Genomic DNA, 26474 nt, shown 5'->3' with positions numbered 1-26474 from the left:
TGTGAATATATTGTAGGCAGTGCTGTACTTCTGAAAGCAGAGAGAAGCTGCACCCGCAAAGCTAGAACAGATGGATTGGGAAGTGCTGTGTTATTGTGGTCAGGAGGCTGCTGAGAAGGGGAAGTAGCCACGAGGTTACATGACAGCTGAATGATCACAATTCAGAGTGCAATAGGGCGGGTCTATTCTTTCCAAACTTCCACTGCACTGTTTATGGAGCTCATTTAAATCCTCAAGTTGAGATTTTTGGGACAAAACCTGTGTTATATCAAAGTCCCACTAGACTGAAGGCCAACTGAGAGGTAAATGGGGTTTTTGTCTCTCTTCTTTGCATTTTTTTTAAATGACTCCCTTTATTTTCTGCAAAGGTTATTCTAAGATTCCAGTTAGAGAGGCCAACTTGAAAAGGGTCTGTACATTGAGCTTTACTCTCTGACTGTTGCCCTGGGCTTGCAGCCTGAATATGCTATATGTTTCACCCCATACATGATGCTTGGATTTTTTAACCCTATGGAAACTGGAAGCCTGGGGAGAACAAAATAGCTGGGGCAAATTTGAGCTGCCCTCTGTGTGCAGAGGGTGGTAGTTAGGTGCAGACAACACTGGGAAATCAGGCTGTGATTTTTAGGAGCAAAGCCTCAGCCTGAGTTTTCCACTTCCTCCCTCTCTACTACACTAATGCTCTTCAGCCTCTTTTCCAAGACAGGCTTTGTGAAAAATGAGGACAACAATAAAAACCCACCAGAACCACAAACCAGCATTTCAACTTGGTAAATCCAAAGAAACTTCATAGTGAGAAAAAAACTAAACAAACTAGTAGCTGCAATTTATCAGTAGCTGGAGTTAGACAGCTGAGAGTGATTTTATTTAATTATTTGCTTTCAGGAGAAATCAGCCCCTGCTTACATTCATCCTGCCTCCATTCCAAAGTCAAACAAGCTGTTTTTAAACTCATGCAGAGAGGAAGACAAGGATCTCTCATGGGTAGGGCCCACAGGCTCATTAAGTCATGATGTTAATGTCTATAAATTTGGACATAAGCAGCCTGCTGGATCCGTGTGTTTAGGGGCAAAGATGCAGTGCTGATATTGCAATACTCCACTTTTCATCAGAGCTCTGAGAAAAAAGGTGTAAAGGCAGGTGTGCCACTTAGGAGCCTCAAGTAGCGCTCAACTTTTATTTGCAACTTTTCTTTTACAATTTAGGGTTTTTTTTTGTTTCAGTTTTTGTTCTAGTGAAGACCTAGAGTTTGTTTCAGATCAAATTTGAGCATGCAAGTTGAATACACTATGGCCATATGCTGCATTCCTATATTGACTGAAATTATTAATAAATTTTTCCTTGCTTTGTGGTCAGAAGAGCTGTCTTGTAAAAACCACTGACCTGATGCTCTGGTTGAAACCTCTGTTTTAATGAGAGGTATCAAAGCTACTTCATCTTAAGCTTTAAACTAAAATAAATTTTACATGGAAGCACTGGTAAATGACTGATAATAACACCGAGAACATCTGATTTTTGTGTAATTGTGTATAATAAGTTGTGTATACTACTCTACATGATACAACTGATTAGGCTATAAATACTTGGGGAAAAAAAGTTGTGCCGTACAGTTTAAGCATTCATTACTTCTATGTGGGCATAAAAGCAGCAATGAAATCCTATTACTGAGTAAGATACTTAATAGGTGTATATTAATGTTGAGCTCCAGCTCAACACTGACTTGAGCATTTAATGCTGAGTTCCAACTTTATATTGCATTAGTTTTACTAAGGTAAACAATATAACTTTCTGAAGTTTAATTTCATCTCAGTCTCAATTATTTTGCTTTTAATTATACTGTTTTCTGCATTCATTCCCTCCCATGAACTGGTTTTTACTCTGTTCTTCACTTTTATCTGGCCTTAGGTTAGGGAAGAGAATTTGATGAAATTGAAAAACTGCTGAAGATATGCAGCACTGTTCTAGCTTTCTACCCAGCCCTAGAAAGAAACTGAAGTAAGTGGCCGAGCTCTGCAGGTCGACCACTTGAAGGCAACAGCACCACTGTAGCTGTGTGCATGCAGCTCGCCCCTTAGCGGCCGTGCTGTTTGCATCGAGGTGGAAACACTTCTTAACTTGGAGTGCACAGGATCTTGAAGATACCAGGTTTATTTTTAAGCAGCAGGAAATCCAGAAAGGATCTCAGCCCTCATAATAAATGTTTTGCGCTTTTTTTTTGAGTTTGCCTGGTGTATGTTGTGCCAGCCACAAATACATTCTTACTCTTTGCATATTTGCATACTCTTAACAATAATTAATTTAAAAAAATAATAAATCATGCTTCTAAGCACTAATATAGGTATCCTGGTTTTATATCTATGCTATGAGGGAACTAATTGGTTAAATTTAGCTTGCAATAACAGTAGCATGAACATTACAGAAGTTTTTAAAATCCAAATGTGACAGTGGCTTTTCCTGAACTTACCTCTTTCTAGAGTTGCCTTTGACTAGTGACATTATCTAGAAATAACTCCATATAGGCAAGAATATGGAAAGAGGAATTTTAGCAGTATATCTATCCAAAGGATAAGATCTAAGTTAAATCAGTGGTGTGGCACTGGGGACCAAGACTTGATCAAGAATGTCAGGTTTTCTTTTCTTCATCAGAGTTCATATATATGTAGTGTAAGTGTAGAGAAAATTAACATGTTTTTTTGAGTCCAGTTGGTCTCTTTCCATACCATGGCAAACTGAAACTGGATCTTTCTCATTTTTCTTCTTTCCCCCTGTGCCGCCCAGCCTTCAGTTCGTCCAGGAGTCATATCAGAACCATCTTCTGATGCTACGTTATACTGGATCTTGATTGCTGCTGCCTGCTGTGGCTAATGGCAGATGGTTCAGAGAGAGAAGGATGCACCTACCTCACCTGTGTGATGCTAACTTCAGTGGCAGAAGGGACCCTCCATGGCAATTCCTTTACAACCTGCAGCATGGGATTTGATTATCCCATCTCTTAAGAGATATAAATGTTACAACCATAAAATTATCCAGCTTAATATGAATATGGAGATGATTGAAGGTGCTGCTTTTGCAGAGAGGTAATGTGAATGAATATATAATTTAATGTAGGTAAGTACAGGAACTAGCTGTTACTTTAATGAAACATCATTACTTTTTGTCACTGAAGACTCAAAAAGATGGAAGTTTATTTCTGTGTGACTCAGTTACTCTCTTTTCCTTGCCTGCACAGTAAACAGCATTCTAACTAATGGCTCTGACTCAGCTGTGGATAAACAAGTGCTACCTTCCTGTCCAGTCACGTATGATATGTAATGACCTACTTTCCAATTTAATTCCTTTAAAAGCTGTAGTTAAAGCCCAGTCTTCAGTTTACAAAGATCACTCAAGAAAATGATAACTAGTCCTGGACAGACAGTGTGCATCCAAATCACCTTTTAGTGTAGTTCAAAAAGAAAAACAAGAAGAAAAAATAATTGCTGAATATCTGGACAAAAATGAATAATGTATATTTTAAAGATACTAAGGCATGTGGTAACTAGGAGGAAACTTTCTGTCCTGAGGAATTAAAAACAGGCTGTTAGGCATAAATCAAAGTGACTTTTAACATTTACAAAATAGAGTGCAGACTGCCCTTAGACCTCAATGCTGCAAATCATTATAAACATAATTTATACCTTTGAATAGCGTCATTGTAATCAACCACCCTTGGAAAACCAACATATTTGTAAGTATAAATGTTACTAGGATTTTACCTATTTTTATCTTGACCACAGTTTTAGATGTTGTAGTTTATTACTTTCCCCAGCAGCCCACTTTTCAGAAGACTGGCAGAAGCTTCAGTGGCTTGGAGTAGTTTGAAGATGCATTCAGATACAATAGCCCACAGATGGAGATGGTGCTTTCTTTTGATATTATTTGGTCATTCTGCATACCTTTATAGATGGAAGTTTAAACTAGGAGAGGATCTTAACAGTTATCAGTAGATGAGTTTCTTTACAATAGATTTTACTTTGCATTCCTTTAATGCTTATAATTTGAAGTTTTATTAAAACCACTAATGTGTTCTGGAAAGATGAATTGAAAGATGAAATAGATTGTGCAGATAGTGTTTTCAGCTTCAGATACAGGAAATTACATTTATTTTAATATTAATATTCAGAAGTAAGTTAAATATCAGGCTGTTTCCTTTTTTAAATCATCACAGAAGTGTAAAATTTTCAAGATAAAAACCTTTATTTTTGAAAGAACAAATGATAAGTGTGTCAGTTATTTGTGGATTAGTATTTTTTTATGTTTATTCTTTATCAGCCCTGCTGAGTTTATCCTTTCTTTATTGCACTTTATATCCTTCATGCCTTGTAGCTCTGTCTCATAAAGCCCTCTGTCATCTGTTCCCAGATAAATACTACCTTGTGGACCATTACACACTTTTATTATTTTTCTGCATGAAACAGTGATTCTTGATGTATTTCTGCTTTCATTTCATGCTATCTAAGCCTGTATAATTCAATTAAATAATTTAATCATAGTGTTACCATGACAGGATGAGTTGTTTTCTCTGGTTTATTTAAATTATATTTTAATTTTGCTGTTCTATTAACTCTCAGAGGTCTAGAAGTCCACAACTGATACTGGGAAGAAAGGTGACCTAGCATGGGCAATGTTTTACAGGAATCAAAAGAAAAAAAATGGATTTTTTCCAGTTACCAATACTGTCTCTAGAGAGCCTGTATTAGCCATTGTGGGAATCCCAGTGGATATAGCACATGACTACAGTGTTTTTAACACAACCTTAGCTTGGAGGAACCTGAGGGAGTGAAGAGAGCATGGTCATAAATTATATGAATGTTGCCTCACAGTACGGTTAGGATTCCAAGAAAACCATATAATCCTGGCTTTTTCTGACTTCCAAGTGTTACAGTTTCTAAACAGACTGTCTTCTGCGTCATATATTTCATGCAGGCTTGGGGAAGATTGGCTGAAAATCTGCCCAGCAGAAAAGGACCTGGGGGTGTATTGGTTGATAGCTGACTGAACATGAGCCAGCAGTGTGCCCAGGTGGCCAAAAAGGCAAATGACATCCTGGCTTGTATCAGAAACTGTGTGGCCAGGAGGACTAGGGAAGTGATCCTGCCCCTGTTCTATTCACTGGTGAGGTCACACATCAAGTACTGTATTCAGTTCTGGGCCTCTCACTGCAAGAAGGACATTGAGGTGCTGGAGCATGTTCAAAGGGCAACAAAGCTGTTGGAGGGTCTAGATTTAGCACGAGTCTTATGAGGAGTAGCTGAGGGAACTGGGATTGTTCAGTCTGGAGAAAGGGAGGCTGAGAGGAGACCTTATTGCTGTCTACAACCTCTTTTCAGCTTGTAGTGAAACAGGGGTTGTTCTCTCCCAGATAACATGCAATAAGAGCAGAGAAAATGGCCTCACGCTGAGCAAGGGAAGGTTTAGATTGGATATTAGCAAAAACTGCTTCACTGAAAGGGTTGTCAGGAACTGGAATAGATTGCCCTTGGACGTGGTGGAGTCACCATCCCTGCAGATATTTCGAAGACATGTAGATGTGGTGCTCAGGGACATGGGTTAGTGGTGGACTAGGCAATCCTAATGTTAATGGTTGGACTCAATGATCATAAAGGCCTTTTTGAAACAAAATGATTCTATGACTCTATGTAACAACCATAACCGTGCAGTCATTTAAGCCATGCATTAGCTATCTGCCAGGAACTTCACACTCAGAGTCAGGCCTAGTCCTGTGCAGCATAACTATAGCTTTCAATGTTTTTTCAACACATGAGCTTTTGACTTTTTTTTTAAAAAGAGGCTTTTAGTGGCATTTCCTTAGCATATTTCCCTCTTTTTTTAACAAGGTAACCAAGTGGAAATTCAGACGTGTATCAACACAAATCTTCTGTCTCTTTAAAGCAGAAGAGTGGGATGAAATTATCAGAATAACAATATGGAAATAACAAATGTCTTATGGGCAATTAGAGGAAATGACTGCAAACTTCAGGGACACTCAGCTGGAATCTCAGGCCTGGTGAATTAGTTCATTTTTATGCTTGTTAGTTTGATCATTGAAATGTTATATCAAAAAATTGGGTTGTTTTTTTTTTGTGTGTGTGTTGTGCTTTGTTGTTTTTTTTTTTCTTGTAAATTAATGAGGTCCTCAAAGACCACTAAGAATTTATACCACTAAGAATTTTCCATTTGCTGTTTGCCACGTAAACTTTGGTTTTGTGTAAGTGTAAAGTGGTTGAGCTGAACAGCAGCTGGAGGCAAAGCATAGAAAGCCAAAAGAAAGTTAATGGTGCACTGGCATACTGTCCATTATGTGGTGACCATTTTGCTCCCAGGACTTAAAAGCACACTGAAAATTATTTGCAAAAATTAAGTAGCCAGGCCTGATAACAAGAACAGATTATGAAGTGACTGAAACTGGCTCCTAAGCTATGAAAAGGTTTTTGCTAACAGGTATACATAAGTGGAGTGCATAAATAGCAACATCTTCAAGATACTAAAGTTACTAATTGCATTATTGGCTCTTAGCAGACGCAGTGCAAGTTGTCTTTATAAAGAATACATTTGCTTGTGGTTAAAGGGTGACTTTCTAGTGAAAATAACTGTGCTTGGCACTTGCAGCTCTTTGCATCCCACTAAAGGCAGTTTCTCAAGTATAGTACAATCCCTTTTTAAAGGAACAGAATAGCCTTTTATGCTCAGAAACTAATCTGAGTTGAAGATTAATGTCCAAATGTTTCCAGATTTCAATTAAAGTCTTGTATTTTAAGAAAGAGTATTGTTTCCCAAATACAAAATGTTGCCAGTATCAAAACTTCAGGCTATAATGAACAAACTAAAATCTGAGTAATAAATTGTAATAAGTCAATACTGTAATCTCACAAATAGATCCACAAATTGTCTATATCAGATCAGAGTGGGAAAAGGTCCATTTCAGACCATGTCTTTCCTTATGAATAATTTCTAATGCAGGCTACCTGGCTGGTCTATAGAGAGGGAAACGTCTTGCTGTGCCTGAGCACAGTATAGGGATGTCCCTTTGCTTTACAAGACAAAGACAGTTTGATAACATTAAAAGACCTCAGTTTCATCCCTCCTGAGATAACAACTCTATTTGCTTACTCATTCACAGGTTTTCTTCAGTGTCCTAGATGCTGCTGAGAGGTTACTTTTTAAGACTTCGTGCTAACTGGTGAATAAATTGCTCTTCCTCTCTCCTGTCTCCAGTTGCAATTAACTGTGTTGCTGCTTTACTCCCCTCTGGAAGGCTAGTGTTCACCAAGTCACTCTGTGGCTGTAAGGTACCCACTTTGCATGTGGTTTTTAGTTTAAGTGTGAACTGAAACACGTTATCATATTCCTTGCCTCCAACTTTTACTTTCCCTCTCTTTCATTTTGACAATTCAGTGCTTTGTAGGTGTTATTTTTTTAAGCACACACACCACACAGCACTAAATCAAAAGATGTCCGTTTTTTCTATTTTGTAAGCCGGTCTTCTGAGCAGCATTGCTGAAGGACAGTCATTTGGAAAACTGCTTTAAGCACTTTTAGTTCTATAAATCAGAAAGTAAAGCTAGAATTGAGCTTTGCAAAAAAAAATAATAAAAAAAATTTCTAGAAACTGAGGAGGTTCCTTGGTGTATAATGTTATAAACTGACTCATTTTTCTTCGTCTTCTTCAAGGGAATGAAATATAATCAGCAAATTAATCTCTGTAGAAAACAGAATTAGAATTGATCAGGATTGTATTAGTAAAATGAATGAGTCATGGCATTGCCTAAACTTATGGGAAGCTCTACTTCTGTTTCATGCAAATTAACAGAGCATCTGTCCCTTTAGCCCCCTTCACAAAGAATAAATAAATAAATAAATAAATGAAAAATAACAACACTTCATTCCAGAGATGTGTATATTGTGTTTATTGTGCGTTTAAAATTAGAAAATTACAAAATACAACAGATGTTCCCCACTACTGGGACAGGAAGTAATAAATCTGTTATAATGAGGTATGGAATCCAGTCGTTGCAAAAGGCTTAAGTAAGATAAGCTAAAGTGGAAAGGTATTTTGAGAGATCTAGCAGCTCATAAGTTCTTCAACCATTAGGATGCTTTCTATTACAATTCCACCTCTCAATTTCAAAGGCAAAACACTTGTATGAGTTTCCTTTTTTTTTTTTTTTTAAGAGTAAGATTTTGCTGATGCCCACATGGGTGGCTGCCCCACAGCAAAGTGACCCTGCTGGGTTAGTCTGTCTGTGCAGCGTTCTTGGTGATGGGGACGTAGCTACATGAACTGGTACCCTTCTGAGTGGGTTTTAGTAAACTATTAGCCTGACTGTAATGTAAAGAGCAATAGAAAGATATAGGACCAGGCTCTGGTGGTTGAAGTCCAGGAATTACGCATGGACAGATCCTTGTGTGTGAAATGGATACTCCTCCCCAAAGAGATGGCTTAGCTTTCATGTTTGGAGAACCTCAATTCCTTACCTTAGCTTTGTATCTGTTGCATAGAGATACTCTAATATTTTAACATCTACTGAGACCTTCCTCTGCAAAATAACTGAGATATCTCTTTTGAAGGCAAATAATGAAATGGATCAGATGAAACTGTAGAAGCGTATTCAGTAAACTTCCTTGGTAGAATATGAATGGGTAAAAGCCAAGGAAACTAAATCCTCTTCCAGAGGAAGAAAAACTTAAAATTATACCTATGATACATTTAGCTAAGATTGATGTGATGGAGAAAAGGTGAGCACTTGGTCCAGTTACATTTTTGACCATGTAGGTGATGGAGCCAGTGCTTGCGTCTGACCACAGGGTGAGGGAATTTCTGAAGATTGGTTAAGACCCCTTACACTGTTTCTATGTTCAAGCATCAAATTCTAAAGGGAATACTTGACATAGTGTCATTTCCTTCTCTCTTAACATCTTCTCTGGAAAAGGATAATAACTTAAAACTTAGGAGGTGGAAGGGAGTCACCTATGAAAGGAACTTGCAAACCACTGTAACTAGTTTCAGTGTATTCGTAAGCCAGCATCTGTTCTTGCAAATTGGCTAATTGTGTGTGCAGGCAGGTATTTACTAATTAGGTGCTCAATTATCCATTTTGTTCAAACAATGGACATTTGCATGTATAAAATGAAAGGTTTTATGGACAGCTAACTCTTCCCCTTGTAATGAGCATTATGCAGGGACCATCTCAAAGACATCCATAAATATTTCAAGGCTTCAGGGAAGTCAAGGGGGATGAAATTCTCTTCAGAATTACCACTGCATAGTGTTGCCTAACAATTAAAGTATATATGTGGCAATATTAATACCAGAAAGTAGCAGAACCCAATATAAATGATAATTAGAAGAAATGACAGCTCAGCAAAAAGAAGCAATAACATCATTAGTGCCACTAGGGGCTTTGTGAAGCATACTCATCACTCTATAGCTATAGAAAAGGGCAGGGGGTGGGGAACAACAGCTTTTGATTAGGTCAGATAGTGCTCTGGAAATCCAAACCATTACCTACACAGATTGAAATAATTTTCCAATTTTAATATGAGTCTAAATATGGCTTTTCAAAGGTTTTTCACATAGCCATCATAAATGCTTTTTTGAAAACAGGACTTAAGCTTCTTGATTTCAGAGCCTTTCTTTTAACCTTCTCTCTGTATCGTCTTAGGACAATACTCTAGAGTGACAAACTGATAGCCTTGAAAGCTTCTAAAAATACGCTCAGACCTAAAATATAATTAACTATACTTTGTGGAGCAGAAGATAGGATTCCAGATATCTCATTTAACATTTTTTTTCTGCTTCTTGCGTAAGGATTTTGTCTGCTTTGTAGGGTTGTTGTCAGTTTTATCCATGTTCATAAAACACCTTCCTAAGCTCTGAGGTAATTAAAAGGAGAGAAAAGAAGACATGCTTCTGATCATATTTGTCAATCTTTTAAGTAGGTGGTATGTGTCCAGAAGAAGAAAAATAAATGGCTGTAGGTGAAATCCCAAACCCCAGCAGCTCTCAGCTACTGAAAAAATCTTTTGCTCTGATTTAATATAGCCTTCAAACAGGTCTCATATTTTTCCAGGTGGGTGATTACTGTTCAGTTTGTGGAAAGTTAGAAGTCATGGAGAAAGCAATGCTTGTTCCAGGCCCCCTCCAACCTAGGGGTCTTAGAGCCTTTGGAGCTTGGAGAATTCAGCCTTAAATGATAAAAAGCTGCTTAAAAAGTAGGTGAGTATCAAACTCTTTTAATCCTTAACTCTGGGTTTGGGAATTTTTGTTGTGTTGGTTTTGTAGTTGTGTTTTTTTTTTTTTTTTAAATCAGCTAGAAAAATCCAAAACTACAAAAACCCCCACACACTAGCTTTTAAAGTCTAGAGTCTTAGGTTTAAAAAATAATTAAGTTTCTCCAAGCAGGATTTAGCTAAAAAATGAGACTTGTGTTATTAATTAGGCTATAAAAATGTATGTGATGTATTAGTCAATTTTTCTGGCTCATATATATCAGACAGCAAAGAAATAATATTCTCCTCAAAGACACAGGAAGCTCTGCTTTCAACCTCAAGGATGAGAGTTAGGCTGCTTGATTTTTATTCCGTTTTGTAAATCCCCTTTTTTGACACTTTTAGTCAAGTTTAGCTAATGCTATTGATTTCAGCTTGCAGACAGAATTTTGTGTGGGAGAGACAGGTTAGTTGCTGCTGTCTTTCCCCTTAACTATACCTATCTTTTCATTAGATGCTGAGACCTTATTGCCTCATTAAGAAAAAGAAAAACACAAACCAAACAAAATTTCAACTCTGACTACAATCTGAAAACAAACCAGCCAACCACCAAATGTTTCTATAGCCAGGAAAGGAGAATTCCCTAAGGTGTCAGAAGACCCAGTCATATGAATAGACATGCAGATTTTAGAAGATACAAACAGAGCTTTTCAACAATTTCTGCTGGGCAGCTTTTATTATTATTATTATTCATCTTCTGGTAATGCTTATGAGATATCAGTTTAAACAATGCCAATACTTTGTGAGAGTAAAATATCTTTGAAGGCTACCATGACAAAATATTTCCATATTCTACATACTCTAAAAATGTACTCAATACTCTGTGTCCACATTTCCAAAATAATCCTCCAAAGACCATTCTATATCATGCAGTGTTCATGCTGTATCACTGATCAAGTCAGCTTCAGACAACATGACATCTTTTCTAAGGTATTAAAATAATGCTCTATTAAAAAAAATACAAAATTTGTATTTGTGTATGCTATGTAAAGTTTCAGTCAAGTAGAAAATTGTCATATATTGTTAAAAAAATATAATCACAGTAAAATTGATGATACAGAAGACTCACTGTGGAAAATAATACTTATGTTTGACAGTCACATCATCACTCGATCGTGTCCCTAGGAATAGTGGTGTTTCCATTTTTCTGTGTCACAATCACAGTGAGGTGCAGCCTGCATTTGGCCATACCTGAGCAATCCAACACAGAAAAGGACATACAAGGTTTGAAATTAAAAATTACATTTTTTTTACATTGTAGTGCATTAAAAAATGGTTTCTAGTGGTCACGTTCAGTTTGTGTGTGTTAGTGATAGGATGACCTGGTGCCTGCTTTTAGTGAATGAAAAGACCCTATAAACCTTCTTATTCTCAGACCTGATCCTATACATCTTTTATGTAAAGCATATGTTACTTATTTGTTCTACTTGAAAAAACTCAGTATAATTTTATAGCTAAAAATTGAAACAAATGAAAGCCTATATCTTTTCTCATCATGCTGCTTCTAATCCCAGGGCCAAGAGCATGAGTTTACTCCATATAGCAATGTAGGGAGGCCCCATTGAGAGTAAAGCAGTACATTGGTAGGGCTGGAAGGAGTGATGTTATATTTGTTCTTACTGATAAATTTGTGATTTCCTGCAGCCCACCTAAGGATGCTGTTGTGGATACATTTTTAGCTCTCTGCAGGCAAATTTGGGAAAGTCTCCCTGGTCTTCTCCAACCAAACTGGATATTTACAGTTCCTGATTTAGCTATGAATCAGGTCCTTTCTAGCTTTGATATATGACCCTTTTTAACAGATTCAAGCTTTTTTCATTCTGCCTAAATTTCAGCTGTGCTTTATGTCTTGAAATAGGATTACCTCCATGTGTCCTAAGAGAGGATGAGAGTAATGAGCAAGTAGTCCACAATGGACCAGCTTTTCGTGAAAATGCCTTTCTTCTATGTATGTTCTGCTTTTATTAACAGAATCTGACCTTTATATTTTGAATTACCAACTCCCTGGAGTTCCTCTAGTCTCCAAACTAGACTAAAAAAGAAAACAAACAAACAACAAACAACATTGTAAACATAAATGGCAAGAAAATACTCTTCTGTTTTGTAAGGAACTAATGTTGAAAAGGTTCATTGTCACTAATAAAGGTAATACCCAATTGGGGTTTCATATAGGCATTACAAGTGTAATAATGTTGTGCAATAAAAGCTTTTGTTTTCATAAATCAGCTTTTTACAATGCTAAAGCTGACGAGCTTGTCTTTGGAATATATCGGATATGCAGTGAATGACAGAGTTTTAACTTTCCAGGTAAATACTTGTGAAAGGAAAGGAAGGAATTCAGTGCTAGAGTGTGTTCCAGGAGCTTGAATCCAGAACTGGAATGTTCTCCTCACATTCCTTGTACCTTTAACTTAAAGTAAGGGAGAGGCAGTTTAAAATACTGACACTAACTGGGGATAAAACAATCTGTTTTCTCCCCCTTGAGAAATACAGATTATAATGGATATATATCCCTTTGTAAAAATACATTGACCTTTTAATTAAATTAATAATATTTCTCTAATAGTTAAAAAAATCAGCCAGTAGTTAATATTTCATACAAAAATAGGTAAGTTGCCTAAAAATATGTATACACACGACAGCTCTCATACGTGTTGGAAATAACTTCTATTACAAGACCCTAGTAAGAAAATAAAACTTAGATTACCTACAACTTGGAGAACTCAGCAAGAATGTATGGATGCTTTGCTTCACTGTCTCTGCACAGGGATTTCTGTACTCCATATACCTTTCCCCTGTAAGAAGGGTGGACTTCTCCTGTCTGATGACCAACAACATTCCTGCAGGTCTGCGGCAACCGCTGCATGCCATCCTGTCCTGTCAATAGGAAGGTACCTAAAATACTTTGTCTGGAGCAATAGTGTAATAGTAAGTTTTCCTTCAAGATACCACATGTGCTTATTGGCATGGCAAGCACAGAGGGCCACAGATATAAATTGAATTGGATGCTCATAGCTTTATTTCCTCTTTCAATTTCTTAAAGCATGAAGTGTTGGAAGAGTCCTATTAACCTCACTGATCTGAATAAAATTTTCACTACTTGTTGCACAGAGCTTTTAGCAGCAAAGCTTGAAGGCCTTAGGCATAATACATTTACCTGAGAAGTTAAATCCCCATGTGGCTTAAAAAAAATAAAAAATTAGCTAGTTTTGCCCTGACAACATTTTCTTGCTTCAGTTACACAAATGTCACACTCAGCTTCCAGCAGCCACTTTGCATAGCCCACCACTGTTCTGCCCTTGTGCCTGTCCTTGTTCTGGGCAATATGATTTCAGGCTGTTCTTGCGCCCTTTTCCTTCGGGTGCTCTCCAGTCTTTCCTCCTGTTTCTTCAAAGCTTTCCAGATTTCTGACTCTTGACAGCTGGAAATATTTATTGTTCTGATCTTTACACTATTGCTGGATTTAGTGGTAGATATAAAATATCAAATCTCTCTTAAAACCTGATTCACATATTATTTCCAAGGCACACCTTCATGGCATAGCAGAACTTTTCTCAATGAGCAATTTATATTCCAGTACTTTCAAGTGTTCATTTTTTAGGAGATACACAGAAAAATGGATTTGAACAGGAAAGGTATTTCCAACATCTGCTTCCATTCACATATATTTTTTACAATCTATTTATAGTAAATTGAATGCACTGTTAACAATTCAATTGATGTTCTAGGAAAATAAAGTTCTTTAGCAGAAGTGTTTTCAAAGACGTACATCTGTTAGGAAAACTAATAGATGATCTTCCAGTTTGGGTGCTTCAGATATGACACAAGGCAATTTTGTTTCTAAGGCGAAACAAGAGGTATCCCTAAATAGGTAAAAAATTCAATATTTTTTTGTGTTTCTTCTGCTTCAGGATAGATATGTGGCCAAAATACCAAAGGGGTTGCTTCAAACTGCTCTATTGCTTATTCTTGTAAGGACTAGTCCTTGAATTAAAAAAAAATAAACAAGATTTTAGACTTTGTGTTCGGAATAACATTTCAAATGGAGGAAGGAAAAATACATTTATTAAATGTTAATTTCTTCCTTATTTTAGAACAAGGCTGGAAGACAATGCTTCAGAAAAGAGCAGATAGGTGCTGAGTTGCGTCGTAGGTGTGGCCAATGTAAACCTGCACTTGACCTTAAATGTTTCAAAGTAACCAGTGGTGTAGTTGTGTGTGCTGTGCCCACATGATACTAGAAAATTAATGCTTTCTACATGGACTGTGAACAGGAATGCCAATTAGAGTCTGCTTTGTTGATGATTTTTTGAGTAGGTTCCTGCCCACTGTAATAACTAACTAATGTCACCATAAGGCATAGAATATGTAAAATAGTAACAACTCAGTCAATTTATCAGACCTTGTGTGAACAAAAGGGAAACCAGTTTCAACCTAGACTACCCTTGTTGCCAGTTCTTCCATTTCCCAACTTCCCTCTGAGCTACTGTCCCTAATAGCTTCACTCAATGACCTACCTCACACCAGCTGTGTGGCTGTATGCAGGCCGTAGAATCATGGAATGGTTTGTGTTGGAAGGCACCTTAAAGATCTAGTTCCAACCCCTCTGCCATGGGCAGGGACACTGCCCACTAGACCAGATTGCTCCAAGCCCCATCCAACCTGGCCTTGAACACTGTCAGGGAGGGGACAGCCACAACTGCCCTGAGTAACCTTTGCCACTTGCATAAAGATGTGTACCAACTTTCAAATATGCCTGAGAAACTGCATCTCAGGCAAACATCATTACTGTTAGTGGAAAAATCTAACATTCAGTATTAAAGTATTTTTACGTAAGGCCTGGGAAAACCCAGTCTGCTTTGTAGGTGCTGCTGATACCCTTAAAGTTACTGTATGATCAATTTGTATGGCGAAATGGGATATAATTTACTTTGACCTGAATCTTTGCACTTTCTTATGCACAGAGAAACTGAGGAGGAAATTTCACTTTGAATATGCAGGTTTGTGTAGGTTTCATGATTAGTACCTCTTTTAAAAGATGAATGCATCATTTTAGCTATCCATTTCTAGTATTCTGAGAGATGGGCAAAACCTCACAGTTTAACTTGATAATATTAACTTGAGTGATATTCATTAAAAAGGAACCGGATAGAGTGGTGAATTTGTAAACAATTAGTGATATTTCTGAGAGGTCTGAAGAAAAGAAGACAAAGCTGGAGGATCTGGTTGCCATTTTCAACTGCTGAGGCAATGCTTACAGGGAAGTCAGAACCATGCTCTCCTCAGGTGCCCAGAGAAAGGGTGAGCAGCAACAGACACCAGTTGCAGCAGGGGATTGCTGATTAGGCAAAAAGAAAACAATATCCTCGATAAGTACACAGCCAAAACTGAACAGAAAAGCTGGAGTCTCTATTCTTGGGGATTTTTGAAAGTTGGCTGGATAAGGTGCTGAGGAAACTGGTCTAGCTTTGAAGTTGCCCTGCCTTAAGCAGGGAGGTGAAGTAGATAATCTCTGAAGGTCTTCACCAACCTAAATTATTCTGATTGCATATAGTGATATTTCTAAATCATAACAATGACCTTAAAAATAAATAGTTTAAACCTAATTTTCCCTAGATTTTGTATCAAAGTTGGAATGATGAAACTTGTATGCAAGACTGTTTCTGTATCAGGTACTGATGCAATTTAAAGATGACTCAGGGTAATTTACTCCACTAAATCAGTAAATTCAAATGTTGACAATAAGTTATAAAAGAAAAAGCACTTTTTTTTTTTACATTGCTTTTCTTAAATCTAATAAAAATAACATGTATTTTCCTAAAAGAAGTTCTTAATAATGAAAACAAAGCTGATCAGCACAGTAAACATTTGTTCACATATAATGAGGTTAACATTTGATTATTTTCAATAACTATTGTAAACCCTGTGTTTTGGACTGTAGTCTCTTCTATGTGATAGAATAGATGCTATTATGGAATTTATAGCTCAGGTTTCTGCAAAAGTCTGAATTTGTTGTAGATTGATCACATTATTGCAAGATATGCAATCAACCTCACAATTAGATGTTGGTGGTAAGCTTATACTTAGAAAAGCATTTGACATATCAATCAATGTGATACCCTGAAAGACTGACTGAAGTTGATAATGCCATAACTCATTTATGCTATGTGAAAAAAATAAATAAATTAGGGGAGACTAATGAAAAAGGGTCTTCTCTCCACTTGGAATACTTAGATTCCGCAGAATGTCTAGTGTTTGTTTAAATGTAGTGAATAAAAGTGGCATTGATTCATTGTTTTCCTCTAAGTGCATGAAAACATAAAACTTGAAAAACAATTATTTTGCTGAAGTAGTTATTCAAAGTAAAGACAAATCTACTTGAGACGTGAGGACACACCTATTAAATTACAATTTCCCCCGTTTCTTTCAGAAAGGGCATTAAAGCAATGATTTGGGTAGTTTTCCTGGCTTTGCTTCTTATCCGTGTTTCTAAGATATCTGTGTGAAAAATCATGTTTCTTTTTCAGGTTTGAAGTTTCTGACATTCAGGAAGGAAACCCCAAATACTTTAATTATTCAGAAAGGGAACTGTTAACAGCAACTGGAAACGCTCTTTCACAATCTGAAGTTGAATATTCATCTTCCTAAGAAGCACTTCTCTTTAAGAAAATGTATGAGGTTCTGTCACTGGCCATTTAATAATTCCAGAAGTTGAGTGATTTACGCCAGACCTGCAGAGCGCTGTGTTTGCCTGCCATCTGTCCCAGCTAATCTCGGAATACCATCTACAAACGTGGATGACTTACAACTTCCCTGATTAATGGCATCTACCATTTTCGTCGTAATACAGAGCAATTAATCTCGCCCTGTCCCTGGGGTCCGCCGCAGTAATAGGGTTGGGGGGGATTGGTGGGGGGTGAGAAGAAGCAGCTCGCAAAAGTCTTTTCGGAAAGAACACCCTTCTCGTCCTTTTTTCTCTCTCTCTCTTTATTTTTCTTTCTTTTTTTCTTTTTATTTATTTCTTCTTTCAACAATTTTTTTCTTTCATCTTTTTCTCCCCGCTCCCGTCTCTCCTTGTTTCACCTCCCTGAGGGCACGGAAGTCCCAGGAGCCCCCTGACCCCTCTCTGGCCGTGCTCCTAGGAGCGATATTCCAGCTGCAGAGCTGCCCGTCCGCTCGCGCGGTAGGGGCCGCACTGCCCAGAGGGATAAGCTGGAATCCCAGGGGGGGCAGGCAGGTGCCCGGCCGGGCCGGGAGGACAGAGAGGAGAGGAGGAGAGGAGAGCGCGGCCGCAGCTGCATTGCGGATGGAGCCGCGGGCTCTCGGGGAGGGGCGGCCGCGTGATGCCGGGGGGGGGGCGGGTGAATGCCCGCGGAAGGGAGCGTGGGCGGTGCGGGGCACCGGGGGTGGGGAGGGGGAGCGCGGAGCCACCGCCCCGCTCCGCCCCGCACAGGAGGGAGGTGCCGCCACCGCCGCGTCCCGGCGCGAGGAGCAGAGCAGGGCGGTGAGTGCGGGGGGTGCGCGGTGCTGCGCGGTGCTGCGCCGGGGCGCCCGCCCGCCGCCGAGGCCCCCACCCCCAAGGCGGGGGGCTCCGCGCCCCTCGCCGCTGACGCGGGAGCTAAGGGGCTGCCTGGGCGCCGGGCGCTCACCTGCGCCGGGCGCTTCGTCCTCTCCCCGCCGCTGCGTCCAGTGACAGCGGGACCTTGTGTTCCCCTCCCCGGGTCGGGCAGAAGTGCGAGTCCCCAAGCGTCGCGGGTCGGTTGTGAGCGAGCTGGGAGGTTGGCTTGTTCGGGAAGTATCCGGCTGGGAAAACTGCTGCGTGTTTGTTGTTCTTTTTTGTAGCTGTTACGCAGAGTTTAACAATCAGAAGCGGCTGCTCGGCTGTGGTTACGCTCTTGGGGCGGGGGGACTAAGTGGCTCAGCAAAAAAGGATGACGTGAAGCCGTGTCTATAAAAAGCAAAGAATACGCTGCGCACGAAGAGGCTGTCAAAAGAGGCGTTTGCCAGGCTCTCCTTTGGTTCAGGAGTGAAACTGGCAAGTTTTTTTTGTGAAAGCGAAGAATTGTGGTCTCTGAAGGACATCAGAAAAAAAAAATAAAATTCCTGGTGCGTGTTACAGGAGTTGGGTTGTAGTTGCTCCCTTTATGTAGTAGCTGAAGCACGGCTCTGTGCCTGGAAGTGTTCGGTGCTGATACTTACCTGATTACAGGGTGTTTTGTAACAGGACTAGGGGAGGTGATGCTCAAAGAGCAGTGAAGAGGTATGTGAACAGAGAACAGAGGGGGTGCAGGCAGGCTGTTGTCCCATACATTGAGAGTTCTCCTGGAGCACTCTTAAAAAGGAAAGATAGAAGTGTAATTAAAAAAAAAATAATCACAGTAAATGCTGTCAGCATAAAGTTAAAATCAAGGTGTTTGTGTTTTCTTGTAGTAAGTGAAATGTAAATCTGTGGTATAATGGAAGCTGAAAAAGAGTAGTTCTGGGTTATGGTTGCATTTTTGTGTGTAGCACACGCTATTTAATGTGTAGCACTAAGGTTGGGATGCTTAATTCTGAGTTAGAATTCTGATATGACTATGTTTAGCAATTTATCAATCAGCACTAAGTTTGATGGAGCTGCACTGGAGAAAGTTGTTTTAACAGACTCTCGCAATTCATTTAAATGCCCACTTTTGAAATATTGATCATCCTTTAGTTTTAATGTTTGTAGGATAACATATTGAAATTATTTGCCACATATGTATAGGTCACAAGACCTCTCCTGTCCTAATTTTGATCCTCTCTTTCAGCTATCCTATTGAGAAAGCCTGTGTTTTGTGGTTTTTTTGTTGTTGTTTTTGTTTGTTTGTTTGTTTGTTTTTTTCTCTGAGAGATCTCTTGGAGGACATGTAGAAGATGTTGGGGGACAAATGTTACCAAAGTTGCTTGAGAACCGCCTGCTGTGCTTTGGGAGCAGGTGATTTTTAGGTACATGTTGTCCATAATGTGTTACTGTTTCAGCCATACTATTGGCTTTATTTTGGAATTACTTGGTTTCTATTAAGGCCATTGTTATAATATTGTATAACAATTTTTGAATTTTTTTAATCGATATTTGTGTGACTGGTTAGTTTTGTTAGAGCTGTTCTGATGTGAGATTTAGAAGGACTGTAGTGATGTTTCTTTTTCTTCCCTGAAGTTATTAGAAGTTTCACCTGGTTTATAGCAGCATTGGAGCCATTCAAGTTCTCTGACGAGATGGAACTTGCTCTGTTTTTCCCAGATTTTTTTTTGTCCTCGGGATGGATTGAGGTTTAATATTGTTAATGACTTCTCTTTGTAAACTATGGATTTTAGGGCATCTTTAGCAACTATCACTTTATTCCTAGTGTTTTATAATTTGTTTTACTGGGAAGTACAACATACCAGAAATTCCAGCTGAGGTTAGGCACTTGGATCCTCATTTATCATCCCACATTGTGGATCTTATGACAAGTGGGAGTAGTGGGAAGCTGACAAAGTGATAATACTCTGACATAGTAATTCTATATATATCATGTCAGTGCACCATACATTACAGCACTTGTACATAGGGTATTTATCACAGCTGGCCACAAAAATGGGGGAAGGGAACTGGAATTGCTTTGGTTAGGCCTTCCTTCAAATCCACATGAGAGCAACAAAGTTTTTATTTGAATCCTTTTGAAACAATAATGTAGTCAGAGGAGAAAGGGCCAATTCTAACACTTTGTTTGCACTTGGTACTAAAATTCTTAATGATTTCACTGAAGTAGCCAAATCTCATGCTTTCCATTCGTAGAAGTTCCTTTAGTCACTATTTGGTCAATGTAAGCTGTGAAATTCCTTGTCACTTTTCTCTCTCTGACTGCTTACATTCTAAAGATGCAAGTCACTTCTTTATCACAATGAATCAGTAGTTAATCAATGTATATAAAATGTATTAGGGAGGATAAAGTATTTTAATTTTCATCTTGATAGCTGCAAAACTATATTAATTCATTCTTACTCATAGCACAGTCTACCTTCTCCAGAGTGAAAGAGTGAAAAGACAATGTGTAGATAATACAAGGGATATACTGGATGAGTTTCTTTAATAACATTAACAAAATTCTTGCTTCTTCATTTGTTTTCTCATGTGTTTGTGACTTTAACCTGACAGGATTTGAAACCAGGACTAAATGTGTGATGAAGGAGATACAGGAAAAGAGATGAAATGCTAAATGTATAGTTACATCGCAAGTTTCAGTCTGCTATTCTGCATTGTTCTGATGTAAAAGATACTCTTTCTTCCAGAAGTAGGACTATTAATGAGATAAATACATTCATTGTCATCTTTGAGTTGTTAGTTTTTCTTGTCATAAGCATAGAGTGCTGTTAGAACTGTGCCCTGTTCTCAATCTACCATATGCATGGAAGATGCCCAAATAATACAAGAAGTAGTTTCCAAATTTGTTTCAATTTGCAGACCACTAAGAATTTTTGAGTGGAAGCAATTTTCCATTTAAATCTTGCTGTGAGTAGGCCCATTTTTCTTAATTATGTATATTAGCCTCTTGGAAGTAATTTGCATGTTACAGTTTGAAACTTACCATTGTGAAATTTGAGAATCCACTTTGACTTCCAGATGGTTGGATTGTGGTGTGTGGATGTATAGCAGCTTTCTTTGAATTTATGAATGAAAACTGCATCTCTTTCCACGGTTTTCCTTTTATCCCCTGTTGTATCTTTGGCAAAAAGGTCTATTTCACAAGTTAATGAAGCTTAGGCCTTGGAATTTAGTTGTAATTAGTTACTCCGAATGCTCATAACATACGTAAGATTTGTTCTGCAATAGAAACTTGGGGGTGGTTTGGAAATAAAGAAGATACTCAGCTGGAATGCCAGTGTAATGTAGAAATGGAAAAAACTAAAATAGAAGCTCTTGATGCCTGAGGAAAGTGAGTTCTGAAAGACCTGATAAAATATTGCTGTCATCTTGCAACGATGGTCATTCTGATTGCTCATCTTTGAGAATAAATACTTGAAATTAGACCAGGTGCTGATAAGAGCTAACAGGATGGTCTGAGGGAGCCTGCCTTGTCATAGAGAGATAAGGGAGATCCTGGTAGACCAGGGGAAATTACAGCTAAGCAGGATATGGACTCCATCTGCAAATTCAGGGGGGGATCAACACAAGGGAAGCAGAACCTCATCATAAAGGACTTTGCTGGCATGAGAACAGCTGTCTGCTTCCTCAATAAAATTTTCTGGCACAAATTTGGAGAATATCCCCTCATTAGAACAAGTGAGTTCTAAAACACCCAGTGGCAGCAGAGACGGGTGGGGACATACAGCAGAAATGTTGAGATGGAATTTGTCTATTTTCCAGAAGGGGTTATATGCTTAGCAGTGGCATGGTCCCAGGGAAATGGTTGCACTTAGCTTCTGTCCCAGCTTTAAATGTCATGTCATGCAACATGCCAGTCTCGTTGCCCTTCAATTTGTTCAAAACACAGCTTCAGAAACCATTCATTCTTTTTTGGCTCTTGCCAATGTTTAACTCCTCTTGAGTGACCTCTACATCAGGTTTAAGGTGTTTGTCTATGCCTTAGCAGGCATAAAGCACATCGTGTGCTGCCTATCTTTCTATTCTTCTTTCTTTTGCCTCTCCTTCAGGAGCCCTCTAGCCTGCCTGAAGTGGGAGATGAATCTCTCCTGCTCTCTGATTCTCCTGTCTGTGCTTAGGACTGGCTCCCTCTGTAAGGCCTGACACACTCATAAATTCCTCCTGCAAACACATCAATATTTAAACTGGTTTCAAATAACAGACCTTTCATGAAAGGAATATGAAAAAATAGGCGGTGTAGACTTTTTTAGACATTCTTTCACCCTAAAATATCAAGGGCAGCAGGGGAAGTCTTTGCAACAGTTTTTGGAACTGAAACAATGCAAACTATGACAGAGAATTTTGAAAGAAAATAAAAGTTCAGAAGAGCTTTAAAGTGGGGAATCTTGTTCTTCTTTCTCTGTTTTTGTGTAGTGCATTGGAATGTGTTATTTTGCTTTTGTGTGGCATGACAGCATCTTCAGCAGAAGTACTTGTTTTTCAGATAATAGCACAGGCTGCTGTTTAGCTCTCAGTTGTTCCTTCAAGATGTGTTTCAGATTAATCCATTAGCAGCTGTCGTAGAGGATGTGCTGTACTCTTTCTGGTTAAAATATGGATGACAAAGTTTGGGAAATACTACCCTGTTTCTTAGTGGATACTTGTTTGTTTGAGTAGAAATGAGTTTACTTCTAACACAATATTCTTTAGTAGAATATGATTTTCTATTTTAGTAGAAAGATACTTTACATGGGTAATTTGAAATGTCATTGATTCCAAATAGAGCAGGATAAGTGATACTAGCTCTCCTCTCTCCCCATGCACATTAGAAGATCAGCAGTGGCTGTAGTGTTATGGAAATGGGAATCCAAAAGATATTGGACAGTTGAGTTTGAAGCGTGGACATCTTCATGCTGGCCAGCATTCAAAGAGCTGTGAGACACAGGTTTAAGCCGTTGTTAGCAAACTTGGATGATTGTTTGGAAGTATCCCAGTATGTTTATGAAATTATTTGCCTTCTCTGTGGCTTTTTATGTCCTCGCTCTTGGTTGCTATCCACTTTTTTAGTTTTATTTTTAAGCAGCTTCTTCTCCTGTTTGCTTGCTTATCACTTTATTCTGCCTACTTCTGTGTCATTTAGTATCTGCATCCCCAGAGGGGCAATACTTCTAAGGCAATAGAAAGTATAAAGTAGAATTTTTAAGCAAATGCTGTTGATGTGTCAAACTTTTAAGTATATAAAGTCTACTAAAATTGTATGTGTGTCTCTGGGTAACTTACAAAAATAAATTATGTTATGAAGGTGTTATAAAGGTTTGTATTATGTTAAGACTTCTGGACAGAAATTTCATGGAATGCTTCAAATTACTTTTACTTAATAAAATTTCAGCTAGGTTGTAAAATTATTTAATTTAGGGTAAATTGCCCGAGGAAAAGAATAAACATGTGATTATTGCTTCAAATAATTTACAGTGTGGGGTGTTTACTATGCAAATAGTTCTATTGAAATCTAGAATGTCAGAGGGAGGCAAAATTACATTTTGTAGCAAGAAGAAAAAAGGCATTAAATGACCATACTAATTTTAATTTAAAAATTATCAATTATATTGTGTATTTATTTATCTTTCACTTTTTTCTTTGTGCTTTTGCTGAGCTTAAGACTTGATTTCATTTGAGCAAAGAGACCAGAAATGAGCAGATGCCTATGCCACATCAGTCAGTAACAATTTTTCCATGTTATCGCCTACTTTAATGCGTGTAAATTTTAGAGTCTTATTTTCAAATTAGCCAATAAAATAAAATAAAAAAACTACTCAGAAATCTGCATTTTTAAAAAATGTGCTTTATGTAAGTACACTTCGGGGTGCTGTGATTCTTCTTTATAAAATGTGCTGGTCCAAGGTCTTTGGTTGCTGAAGCATCTCCCACTTTGCTTTCAAAGGGAATTAAAGTCTAATTGTAACATTGTAGACTCCCGATAGTCTTTTAAGAGTTCAGGTCTGTCACTGAAGGGGAGATATATTTTCCCATTGACTTTAACAGGTGTAAGACTGAATTCTAATAGTCCAGCAGCTGTATAATATGGTAGTGTTCCTTCAATTAGATACACAGAAAAAGATTAATCTTAAACTAATAGAGGACAGGTCAAGACATTTTGAGAAATCCACTACAGTGACTATGTGATTATGTGAATTGTCAGTTGCATGTAAATCTTCCTAAGGATGATGGATAGAAATCCCAGATAGAAATGGTTGTAACAATACACCCTTTGTGGTCTCTGAAACTAATTTAATAAATGTTTTGGAGATTGACTAATATACATGTAATGACTTTTTTGTTTAGGTCAATGTAATGTCTAATATATCTTGGAGATTAGTATTGATCAGATTAAAGTAAAAATCAATCTCAGATTTTGAGGGTCATTACACTTGGAAATAGGATGTGATACAGAAGATACTGCTTGTGGAAGGCTTCTACAGTAATTGTGGAAAAATGAACTTCTACTTAGTTGTAGTATGTAAAAAAATAGACAACCTGGTAAAAATTAGTTATTCAAATAAATAATAAGTTAGACCCCTTACAGCTTTTCTTATTTTGATGAATGATATTCAACCTTCTTGAGTTAGTATTAGAATCCCCTTTTGCTGCAGGAGGAAAGGAATTTTGTCCTTACTTGAATTAATGAGCTACCATTGGGGGAAAGTTAATCTATGCTTGTTTAAAAATAGATTTTATAAAATTGTAAATAATTTTCAGTGTTGACTCCCTTCCTTAGGTGTTTTAGTCAAATTCAATTTGAGCAGTTGGAGAAATACATGAGTAGAGAAGTGAAAGAGGTAAATTACAGTACAATGTACCCTTTAAATATTGCATAGCAAGCATAATCGATTTCACTGAAGGTGAACTGGTGCTACTTGCTAAATGAGAAATGTTCAACCAGAACGATTCATTTATTTATTTATTTTCTTTTTTTCCTGATAGAAAGTCTCTGGCCTGGGTGCCCCATGTAAAAATAACCTGATGGGAATTCTGAATATCTTGTCTGAGGGTTTTCAGCAAAAATAAGTCTTTCTGAAAACCTGACTTGAATGACATCTATTCTGCCTAAAGTGAAATAGAGCAAACAGTAGTTTAGCCAAGATTCCTCTGTAAAAAATATCTTGCTTTCCCTTCTTGTTTGCAGAATATATTTAACTAAATGAAGGTTGTTCTATTTGTCTTCTGCACAGAAGTCTTCTGATACAACTTTTCCTTCAGTGAGCATTGGATCACGTTCTACATATTTAGTATAATTCCGCTGATGTCAGCATGATTATAGTTTGGCCTATTACCTAGCCTTATATACAAAGTCTCAAGAACTATAGTTAGCTGATATAATATGCATTTATATTTATAAATGAGTATATATTTATAATCTTAATTATGTGTTTGAATGCAAATGTTTATATATACATGCATGAGCATATCAGATTCAGGGACCTTGTACTATTGTCCTTGGAAATGAAAGCCTTATATAAATGCAAGCTATTGATATTAGAAGTGATCTTCAAAGCTGCTCCATTTAAAGATATTTAGCTATTAATAGTGAGACACTTCCCAGATATCGCATTATTTCCTATTCTGAGAGATCAAAGTGCCGAGATTATAGATAGCAGTTCTCAACCTAAGAAAGTGCTTATCCCAGAGTAGCTCTTCTTATCAGTGAACTGTTTCTGAATTTCTCATAACAGTTGTCCTCAGAGAAAATGTGCAGTGTGTATATTAAGACATTCACCTTATTGTAACTGAAATAACACTTTGAAATGTATTAACAGGAATATTTAGAGAAAGGACTAAGATGCACCAGCTTTTGCTTCACTGAAAGTAATACAGTTGCTTTGGATTTAAGGTAGGCTGAGCAAAAATCCAAAAATCTGATAACTGTTTTTCAGAGTAAAATTGTTTGGTAATCGGAATTAACTTTTTTAAAAAAATGTGACATCTTTTAGTGTAGAAATATTCTTCTTCTTACTCAGATGTTTTGGATGATATCTGCAAGAATATTCTTTTCCAGTTGATATGTGGGATAGTATTTTGGTCATTTTTACTAATAAGTAGTTTATCCATGACCACGGAATCACAGAATCGTTCTGGTTGGAAAAGGCCTTTAAGATCATTTAGTCCAACCATAACCAAACTCTATCAAGTTCAGCACTTAACCCATGTTCCTAAGCACCACATTTATATATCTTTTAAGCATCTCCTGGAGTGGTCATTCAACCACCTCTGTGGGCAGCCTATTTCAGTGTTTTATTACCCTTTAAGTGAATAAGTATCTTCTAATAACTGATCTAAACTGTACGCTAATGCTTCTCATTCCTCTGTTTCAAATGCTCACAGAGAAAGATACTAGAATTGAGTTAGAGTTGCCATTCTCTAGCTTCCCAGAAGAAGGAAGAACTATAGTAATATTATAATAATAACAACACTGTATTTCCTGTTTTTTCATGTTTTTTTCTTAAATGGGACTAATGCATTATGTTCAGAAAAAGTAATGATTTCTGGTGAGTTCAACCTTTATATTACTGCTTGCTTACTGTAGGAA

At 37.8% G+C, this 26474-nt stretch overlaps 1 protein-coding gene across 1 annotated transcript in view; it reads left to right on the top strand.

Moving 5' to 3' along the window:
- Nucleotides 1-17769: 17769 nt before the first annotated feature.
- THSD7A (thrombospondin type 1 domain containing 7A) overlaps nucleotides 17770-26474 on the top strand; it is a 274526-nt gene continuing 265821 nt past the window's right edge. Inside the window, exon 1 of the mRNA XM_051612804.1 lies at nucleotides 17770-17809. The gene's annotated coding sequence lies outside the window, so the exon portion shown is untranslated. The remainder of the gene's footprint in view (nucleotides 17810-26474) is intronic.

Source organism: Apus apus, chromosome 2 (assembly GCF_020740795.1).
Source record: "Apus apus isolate bApuApu2 chromosome 2, bApuApu2.pri.cur, whole genome shotgun sequence".
NCBI lineage: Eukaryota > Metazoa > Chordata > Aves > Apodiformes > Apodidae > Apus > Apus apus.
Note: the sequence above shows the minus strand (reverse complement) of the source record. Positions and strands in the feature narration are given on the sequence as shown.